The sequence below is a fragment of the Camellia sinensis genome, chromosome 1 (assembly GCF_055761805.1).
Source record: "Camellia sinensis isolate YWXY chromosome 1, ASM5576180v1, whole genome shotgun sequence".
NCBI classification, from domain to species: domain Eukaryota; kingdom Viridiplantae; phylum Streptophyta; class Magnoliopsida; order Ericales; family Theaceae; genus Camellia; species Camellia sinensis.
The window spans coordinates 109677862-109688591 of record NC_138961.1 but is presented as its reverse complement, the minus strand read 5'-3'; the positions used below and the strand labels follow the sequence as shown (position 1 = coordinate 109688591).

At 33.7% G+C, this 10730-nt stretch overlaps 1 long non-coding RNA gene and 1 pseudogene across 2 annotated transcripts in view; one reads left to right on the top strand and one right to left on the bottom strand.

Moving 5' to 3' along the window:
• Positions 1–2322: 2322 nt before the first annotated feature.
• Positions 2323–10730, bottom strand: part of LOC145789065 (ABC transporter C family member 12-like) — a 106312-nt pseudogene continuing 97904 nt past the window's right edge. Inside the window, exon 21 of the transcript XR_014337047.1 lies at positions 2323–2559. The product of XR_014337047.1 is annotated as an ABC transporter C family member 12-like (transcript). The remainder of the gene's footprint in view (positions 2560–10730) is intronic.
• LOC145796577 (uncharacterized) lies at positions 8363–9681 on the top strand. Its single transcript, XR_014337066.1, has 3 exons — positions 8363–8532; positions 9264–9332; positions 9600–9681. It is a non-coding gene; the product is annotated as an uncharacterized LOC145796577 (long non-coding RNA).

Below are 10730 nucleotides of genomic sequence, written 5' to 3'. Positions count from 1 at the left end.
CCTCTTCAGGTGCCCCGCCTGCCCACACTAGTAACAAGTGGGCGGCTGCCTTCTATTCTGACTCTGGCCCTGAGAACGAGCCGAAGACGAAGCTGCTTGCTGCCCTCCTCTTTGCGGGCAAGCTAGAGACTTGTGGCCCAACTGACCACATTTGAAGCAAGTCACATTACTTTGACCACCTCTCCCAAAACCCAAACTCGGCATTCAAAAAGTTGACCTTGACTGTACTCCTTGGGACTGCTGAGTACTGCTGAGGTTTAGAACTTCTCTGCTTCTTACCATCCCCCTGGCTGTCCTGACTCCTCTTGGAGACCCCATCATTTCCTCCTCGGTCTGCATGATAGTCTCAAGATGAGCCACCGCCTCCACAAGGCATCTATAGTCCCTAATCATAGATCTAGCCACCTTGAACATGAGCCCGATCCTCAGCCTCTTCTCAAACTCCAGACAACGGCGCTCTTCAGTCGCCACTAACTCTGGTGCAAACCTAGAGAGACTAGTGAAGGTGGCCTTAAACTCGGCCACTAGTGTGTGCAACTGTTTGAGCTGCGAAAACTGATCTCTTTACTTCTCCCTAATTGTGGGAGGCAAAAACTTCTCCTGGAAGGCGTCAACGAAGGCCTCCCAAGTGCTTCCAATGCGTCCCCGCGCATACTTCCACCACTGACCTGCGTCTCCCTTCAACTGGAAGGACGCCAGGGTCACTCTCAAGCCTCCACTTCGATGCCAAGCATCTCAAAAGTCTTCACTATCTGTTCTAGCCACTCATCTGCTTTCAATGGCTCCTTGGGATCACCCAAAAACTCATCCGAATTCAACCAGAGGAACTCTCTCTTTAGAAAACATGGCCCTGTTTCAGCTACCTGGGCCTGGACTTGATTCTCTGCTCTGAGAATGTCCATAGATTTCCTCAATGCTCCGGCCATTTCGCGGGCTAAGGCGCCCATGGCCTGCTGACCTACTGGTTCGGCCTCATTGGCCTGACCAACTCCCTCTTTCTGTGCCGGAATTTCATCTGGTATAGGCATTTCGTGCCTCTTAGGCCTACCACACCTACCTCCATGACCACGTCCTGATATCCTAATGAAAGTGACAGAGATTAGCACATTCACAAATGTGCCGAAGCTAACTCACTTATGTCCTAATACATTGGACAACAGTAATTCACGCCACATAAGCACATAATCATATAAACACATACGAATTTCATATTCGAATAATGACCGTTTCGGGGCATTGCTAGAGCTCCAATTAGAAATAGCAGTGATCAAGTGCCTTTCTAACAAGACTCCTAGAAACCCGTAGACCCAATCAACGTCCTAGAAATTTAATCCCATACCCAAATAATCACATAAGCATGTTATCACATAAGCACATATCGTTCACACTTAAGCCTATAGTGAGCGAGACAAACCCATTGCGGTACTAACCACTCCCCACGTACCCAAAGTATTAAAACCCGGTACGCTCTGATACCAAGTTGTAATGCCCCCAAAATACACAATAAATATGATCTAAAGCATACCTTAGTAGCAGGAATCGTGGAAGGGACTCACGCTTCTGAGGAAGAAGCGCGATTTTGCGCTTCCAAGGAAGAATCGCACAAGAATTGCGCTTCTAATACGAGAGAATCGTGCTTCTAATGCGAAAGAATCGCGATTAGGGCTGAGACCTTCTCTCACAGTCGATCTCGACTGTCTTTGTCGCTCTTTCTTCTCTCAGTCTCGATCTCCTCTTCATCTCTGTTTGCTTCGTCTCTCTCTTCGTCTCCCTCTCTCGTCTCTGTTTGCTTCGTCTCTCTGTTCGTCTCCCTCTCTCTCTCTCTCTATCGATCTCTGTTCTCCCTCCCTCTCCCTCTCCGTTTTATATTATATAATATAAATATAATTTATCATATATATATAATATAATATAATATATTATATTTAACATATATAATATTTATCATATATAATATAATTTGTCATTGATAATATAATTCTTCTGTCTAAAATAAAAAATTATTTATTAAAATTTATTATTCCTAACTTTTTAACATATAATAAATAAAATAAATCATCTAATTATTTAAAAGAAATCTATTTAAATCATATATAATAAAAAAAGTTAAAAAATTTATAAAATAAAAGATCTAATTTTTATTTTTTATTTATTTGAACATAATTTATTATTCATTATTTATTATAATAAATAAAATATAATTAATAAAAATAATATATAAGCGTTCCTAATTTACGACTCCTCTAAGTGGCCACGTTTCCCCGCTCCCACTCCCGCTCCCGCTTCGTGCAACTAAGAAGCATACATAATTAGTAACATAAATCAGAGTAAATAATCCATTCATTTCATGAAGTTAATGATACAAAAGAAAGTTTAACATAAATAAGTGCCCTATTGGCTTACACTTTTCCAAGCCTTGGCTTGGTTACAATAAAAGTGAGCTTCGCTCATTACATCTTAAGCTCTTGACTTTACAAAAATATATAATCAACATAAGAGGCTCTTGCTCCCAAAAATCTCTCAAACGCTATTGCCTTGGTGGAGGCATTCCATCATTACCTGAAAATATTTTTCCCAAATAGGGTGAGCCATAACCCAGTAGGAATCATCTAACACAATATATGAAGTTTTATAGAGATATAAAAACAAAATGCATAAACAATGTTTGTATTGAAACTTTTCACAACTTTATATACTCATAAGATATCAATTCCAAGTCTTAATCCATTTACTTTCATTTCATATTCCATTCACTTATCTGTCTCAATTCATGAGTCAATTTGGTTATTTCTCAACAACCGAACTGAGGCTACAACTCAATAATTTTCAAATCATACAACACATATGCATAAAACACTTCAAACTTCCATTTCACGGATATTTCGTTCGCGGGCAACCATCAAACGAAACTCATGTAAAGGTAGGCTATGTAAGCATTACAATTGCCATTTTGCAGATATTTCGTCCGCGGCTAGGCACCCATGTATAATTTCGGGACTCTCACCCAGGACACTCCGACCAACTTAATTATAATGGAGTCCATCCCCTTTCTCCTCCCAAACAATGTAGTCCATCCATTTTCTCCTCCTAAACAAACATACATATACTATGTATTTAAACATATAGTCATACGTGGAGTACATCTCCTTTCTCCTCCCAAACAAACATACATATACAATGTATTTAAACACGGCCATATTCAATGACAACCATCAAAAGATTAGTTTCAATTCACCTAATCCACATGCAATTTCTACAACAATCAAAGCTATCCTCCACCGATAGCCCAATACAGTTATATCTAAACAGATATTTGATCTCAAACAGATAGTTTATTCCAAACTTCCAAAGGTGTAAAGTAATACATATTCAATTTCACAATTTATATCAAAGATCATCCAATTTCACATTTTTAATGCCAATTTCAATCATTTATACAAATTAACAATTTGATTCAATTAGGGCAAAAATCCACTTTTTCTAAATACCCAATCCAAGTACCAAAATCTACTATTTCGACACAACAGGAACATATTTTCAGTCCCCAAACTCATTTATTTCATATTTACCAAAAACTCTTCTTTTACATTTCATCCCCAAACCCTAGGTTTGGTCAAATCCCACCAAAATCCCACAATTGTTACACAATAACAAATAACAAAGCTAAAAACCGTATGAGAGTGTAGAAAAATCCCTATCTCAAAGGAAGAAGATGAGCTAAACAATAGAGAAACTCCAAGAACACCGAAACCCATTTCTATTCGGATCAAAATGTAGATCTTGAGGTACTCTAGCTTTTTCTCAAAGACACTAGGGTGGAAATCCCAACGGATCTAGATGAAATCTTAGAGAGAATGTGAGTTTTAGAGAGAGAATGTGTGGATCTAGGTTTTTTTGGGAAGTTTGAGAAAGAGAGAGAGAAGAAAAAGTGATTCAAGATGTCATCTTCACGGACAGTTATACACGCAGTGCGCTCAAGCGTGGAAAATGACGCTCGAGCGTCAGACACAAAGGCCCACTCGAGCGTGGAAAGTTATGCTCGAGCATGAAATACACATTTCTAGAAGTTTTGTAGACGAAGGACCCCACTCGAGTGTGGGACTGGACACTTGAGCGTCCAATGCACTCTCATAGTATTTGTAGACTTGCAAAAGAAAATACTGAGAGTTGACAGATCCCGCTCGAGCACAAGAATGGCCGCTCAAGCGGAGGAGCAAAAGTTGTAAAGCCCGCTCGAGCGCAAGAATGCCCGCTCGAGCGGAAGAGCCAAAATCTGGGCATCACAGGCTTGGAAAACCAAGTAACCAACTTGTTCCAAACGCACAAATACAATCCGATAAGCAAGATAGAGAGGAGACAAGTGAAACAAGATATGGATAACCATTCTAAACCATATCAGCCCAAGTCCAGAATACAATAAGTGATGGGTCAAAACCGAAATCGCTATATTTTTTGCTTCCAATTATTTTTCTAGGATATTTTTTGATTCTCTATCACAGCATATTACTAGCTTCATTTTTGTGCTTTTAGTAGTTTAATTGATGATATTTATTTAGTAAAATGTTTATTAATATGCTGTGTTAGTAAAATGCTCTGATATTACTGTTAGAAAAATATAGGTTACCTTAGGTGGAAAAACACCCACACAGTAAGATCTGAAAGTTTGAATTACAAGTCCTTCTTGTTGCAAACTCACGTCAATGGAGAGGCTACTAGAGTTTCCCTTATGGAGCTGTTGGAAATTGGGTCGAGTTTAGAATTCAAACCTAATTGGGTCGCCCATGGTGGCATGACCCGATTAGGAGAGATCCAAATAAAATAATAGATTATATTTTAAGATATGAGATAATCTTGATATGGATAATTGTCAATATATTAGATAATAATTATTAATATGTGATAGATATTATCTGGGATAATACATCTATCCTATGAGTCTCTTAACTCTCCTACATAAACGGATTTTGGGTTCTGTATTTCATACAACAAAAAAACGATACGTTCTCTCTTCCCATAAACCATTCCGCCTTTGTACTATGAATAGTGTGGGTAGTTCACTAGTAGTGTGAATAGTGTGGTAGTTCACTAGTAGTTCTACTCTACTACTAGGAATTATTCGAAGACATCAATAGAGGCATGTGATTACCCACATGATCCATGGATTCGGTTTGAACGTGACAGTTATGTCCGAATCCGTTTATTCCATTGATTATTATTTCATATTTTTCCTACAAGAGCACACACTCCAAATTGACAAGGTTGTTGATTCTCTATCACAGCATATTACTAACTCTTTTCTGCCTATTGCTTGTTTTCGCCTCTTGATTAGTATGACATTGATTTGTTTATTGTTTATACTATTAGATTGATGTATCATTAATATTGTTTTATATTATGGCATATTCAAAGTTTTTTTTTTGGATAATGCACATACAACAAATTTTTTGGTACTCAAAAATAGAAAATAAAATTTCATTTTTTGTAAATGAAATTGACATATTTAGATTGTACTCTCCATAAGCTTTTTATTGATATAAAATAGGCTTTAATCGGAGTTAAATTGAAAAATATATGATTTTTCAAATTTTTTGAGTCAAATATGTATTTTTTGCATACATCAGATTTTTTGGTATCCAAAAACAGAAATTAAATTTCGCTTTTTGTAAATGAAATTGACATATTTAGATTGTACTCTCCATAAGATTTTTATTGATATAAAATAGGTTTTAATCGGAGTTAAATTGAAAAATATATGATTTTTCAAATTTTTTGAGTTAAATATGTATTTTTTGCATAAAGCAGATTTTTTGGTACTCAAAAACAAAAAATAAAATTTCGATTTTTGTAAATGAAATTTACATATTTAGATTGTAGTCTCCATAAGCTTTTTATTGATATAAAATAGGCTTTAATCGGAGTTAAATTGAAAAATATACAAATTTTCAATTTTTTTGAGTTAAATATGTATTTTCACTGCTACAATAATGCTTAAAGATTACACACGAGGAATTAAAAAATCTCACTTTTAGTAGAAGTATGATTAAAAAAATTAGAATGATATTTTAATCACAATTAATCTAATTAAATGAGATAATATTTATTTTTAATCTTACCTTCCAAATAAATTTGATTATATATATATATATTTTTTAATCACAATTTTTATATAAATGTAATTGGATATATATATATATATATATATTTAATTTTATTTTTATATCTCTATAAAAACAACACTATTTTTAAAAGTGTTTATATTTATAATTGGTTACAACAGTCAAGATCAATCCATCATCTATACTATTATATTAAGTGAGGCTTGAATTTAGTCTCTTGAAACCTCTACCAATGCTACCACGTGGAATTTATGTGATTTGAAAAAAAAAAAAAAAACATATTCCACGTTTGCCACTTTCTTCCTTAATCAACTACCCAATACAATTTCATTTTTCTTCCTCTCTCTCTCTCTCTCTCTCTCTCTCTCTCTCTCTCTCTCTCTCTCTGTTCTCACATTTCTTGGCTCAAAGCTTTCTCTCTCTACCACTCCCAAATACTCCATGGCTACTGTATCCCCAAAGCTCACTTCCGGAGTCCTCTTTCTCCCTTCGCCGCCGCATTGCCGGAAACTACCGCTATTGCTGTCGTTGCGCCACCTAACCGCCTATCCAGTAAATCCATTAATTTTGATTTCATCCCCAATCTCTCTCTGTAAAATTACGTGTAAGGCTACTGAAGCCTCAGTGGCCGAGGACAAGGGAGGCGGCGGCGGAGGCGGAGGCGGAGTGAGTGATGAGAAGGGGAAGAACTGGGTACTGGTGGTGCCCAGTGGCGGCGTTGTTGAAGGGAGAGCGGTGCGTGATAATTCAGGCTGGGGAGACTATACTGTTATTGTGATACAAAGATGACATCTTTGCAATTGAGAACGGGTCTCTTGCTGAGGGCGCTTACTCTGAAGGCTTGCTCAATGCCAATTTGCGTTTTTTTTTTTAATGCATGTATATGGTCCATCAATTTATATATGTATGTAAGAATGGATGATGTATGTTGGTACTCTTGCCTTTTCTATATATGAATGTGTATATTAATAGATTCTTCAACCTTACATTAAAAACTTAAATTAACTTTAAAATGTGTTTAATTTTGTATCATTTTCAACTTTATCAAACCATAGAGGACTGAGGTGCATTGGGTTTTAAATAGGGACCATTCTTAGTATAAATAAAAAAATAAGTAAAAAAATTGTTTAATTTTTTATAAAATTTCTTTGATTATAAGTGTTATAAGAGTAGAGTTTGTATTTTTCTATTTTATGTATTTTTATGTTTTTATATTATTTTTTTTATAAAAAAATTATATTCAATTTTTTTTGTTCCTATTTCACCTTTTTAAGCTTTTGTTTGTTTCTATATATAAATTTTATTTTGTTTTTATATATAAATTCTATTATTAAAAAATTGATTTGTTTGTTCACGTAACTTTTTTTTGAGTGTCCAGTGCTTTTAATGTTTTTTTTAATTATAAAAAAATAGTTTTTCTGAGTTTTGGCTATGGTTATTTTTTTTTTTGTTACAGTTGTATAAATCACTTTGATTGTAAGTATTTTAACAGTCTTGGGTTTGTATTTTTGTATTTTGTGTGTACTAATTTAATTGTACTTTTAATTTTCTTCATTAAAAAATAAAAGGAGATGAAAAGTTTCATTATATTATCAAGTTCCTTAGGGAAAAAATTTCACTATTATTTTACTTCGTTTATATCAAAAAAAATTCAATGTAATTGTTTATATTTCTTTGTATATATCAAATCTATTTGAATATAAATATTCTAAGAATCTTGGATTTATAGTTTTTAAAAAGAATACTATTATTTTATTTTATTTATATCAAAATTATAAGTGTTATTTATTTATTTTTTTTAATAAGTTTGTGATGTGTAGTTATTTTTTTAAAAAATAATATTTTTTTTATTTGCACACACATCATGTGTCCGACCGCTAGTAAGTGGTTGTTTGAGATGTCCTAAATAAATGTACTTTTTATCTTTTTAGAATAAAAAATTGAGAAAAAAAATATGGATGTTTGGATTAACTCTTTGACTTTTTATGAGAAAATATGTATTAAAAAATTATATAAATTAGTATGTAGAAAAAAATTAAAATTGAAATTGAAAATTATGCAATCATAATTTTTGACTTTTGATAAATAATGATAATTTTTTAATTTTTTGAATAATTTTTTAACTTTTTGACATCTTACCAAACTTGTCCTACGATTAATGAGTGGTTAACTTGACCTATGTTTACCACCAGGAAACTTCCTACTATTTCTTTCCTCCCAGCACAATCTGTGCCTCGCTCTCTCTCTCTCTCACTTCTCCACCGCGACCACAGCAGAAACTTTGCCTCTTCCTTTTCATCGACACCCACACTCCTCACCACCGTCGCTGCTCTTCCCTCCTTAGCGACCCTTCGTCTACATCTCGATCGCAACAACTACGGTAGCCACCATCTTAGCCTCACACAACATTGCGAAGGTGAACACATTTATTTATATATATATATGTATATATGCTTCAGTTTTCAAGAACTATTTGGAAAGGTCTGATAAAAATTTGTCTTTGTAGAGAATAAGAACCACATGATTTTACCTAATTTGTCATATGTGATTGAATCTCCAAATTCATAGAAAAACTATTGTTCTCATACAACAAAAATCCCTAATTTTTCACACCCCTAAACTGTTATAGTGATGACGAAAGTTACTGAAAAGTTCATTGTGATTTTCAGTTGGGAATGCACATTTTGAAACATGGTAGATTTGTATTCTAATTCCTTAAAATTTAGTGATAAAACAAAAAAAATAAAATAAATAAAATTGCCCCATTTCTTTCCTCACTCAGTTATTTTTAAAAAAGATTTACGCAAGTAATGGATTGATAATAAAATGCAATTGACTACTTATATAAAATTCATGAGGAGCAGATTGAGGGAAGACCTATATAACATATCAAATATTAAACTTTCTCAGGGAAAAATTTGGGATTCATCCATTAAACTTACTTGGGAAACATATTGGGATTCAAACACAACTTATTCAGGAAAGGCTCATATCATTTCAAAGAGTAAACTTGAATCCCAATATGTGCTCTATATTGCTTGCTAGCTGTTTCTCATGTAGTGTAGCTGCAACAATATTAAATGTTTCAATAGTCTTTACTGAGCATATAATTCATTAACTTTTCTTCATTATTTTTCACCATTGCAGGAAGATAAGGCTGATGCTATTTCCCATATGAACACCATTGTCAATTCAACAAAAGGAGATCCAGTTTTGGTTAGTTTTCTCTTTCGCCCTGTCATGAGTGCTATCTATTGATATTTTGCTTATAACTTAATCTATTTAATTGTCACTAATGTGAATAATGTTGATGTTCGAGCACTAACATCTTAAACTAAGTTTGGCTTAGTATTTGTTTTGTAGGGTATTGTTGATTTTGAGTTGTGATAGCCTTAACCCATTGTTGCCTTGTTCTCCATATGGTTAAGAATTAGCAGCTATTGATTTATCTGTCATTTTTTACTTTGTTTTGGAATCATCTAGGAAATTGATCTTCAGGAGCCTTCGTTTCTTTTCTCCTTGTGCGATTCCTCTTTTTGTTTCTTTGTCAAAGGGCCTTTTTTTTCCCCGGGGGGTGGGTGGGGTGGGGGGTGGGGGTTGGGGGGTGGGATATAATGGTGTTGATTTTCGAGTTCTTTATCTAATTAGGCTTATATGATTGCCACATCTATATTGTTCATTTATCCACAGCTTCTAAGTTGAATGTATAATGTATCATTACTTTTTTTCCTATTAACTGGCCCCTTTTTTTTTTTCTTCTTCTTCTTCTTCTTCTTCTTCTTCTTCTTCTTCTTCTTCTTCTTCTTCTTCTTATATTATACCATATGCATCTACATATGTTTTCCTAGAGTTGCTTACAATTTCTGCTAATTGTTTTTTACGCTTGTTATAAGAATTTCAAGCTCTTTCCCTACTCTTTGTATTATACCATATTGCATCTATATATTATTTTTTACCCCTTTTTCCTATAAATTGGCCTATTCTTAATTAATTTTTTTTTTCATTTTTTTAATGAGATTTTTATTGTGTAATCACATTAAAAAACCTTTTATTCCTGAACTTTCTTTGTATATATTTTTCCAACATTAGACTTTCATTTATGAAATATATGATATTATTAGCTATTCATATGTGGTCAATGTTGTGATTCAAAGGAAATTTGTTTTAAAGGAAATTTTTGTACAAATAATATTGATTATATTTTAGATATTAGTTTTGTTTGGATTTTAATCACGGTTGATATGTTGTGATTGATAGTCACATTTTGTGGTCGAACTTTTTTTTTTTTTATCACATGTACTAATCGTGATGAGAAATGCATATAACTGTGATCTTATCTCACTATTAATCATGGATTAATCTCAGGTTTTATTAGTTATTGATCACACTTAAAATTCGTGATCTAAATGTTTATTATCACGGTCAAAACATGTGATGAAATTATCTTTTAATGACGGTCAAAAAGTATGATAAAAAATGACCTTGAACAATCACACTTTCAAAGATCACACTTTGGCAAAATAAAAAATCCATAATTAAATAACATACATCACACTTAAAATCCGTGATCTATTTATGATTTTGTAGTAGTGAGAAGAAGAAGAAGATGCTACA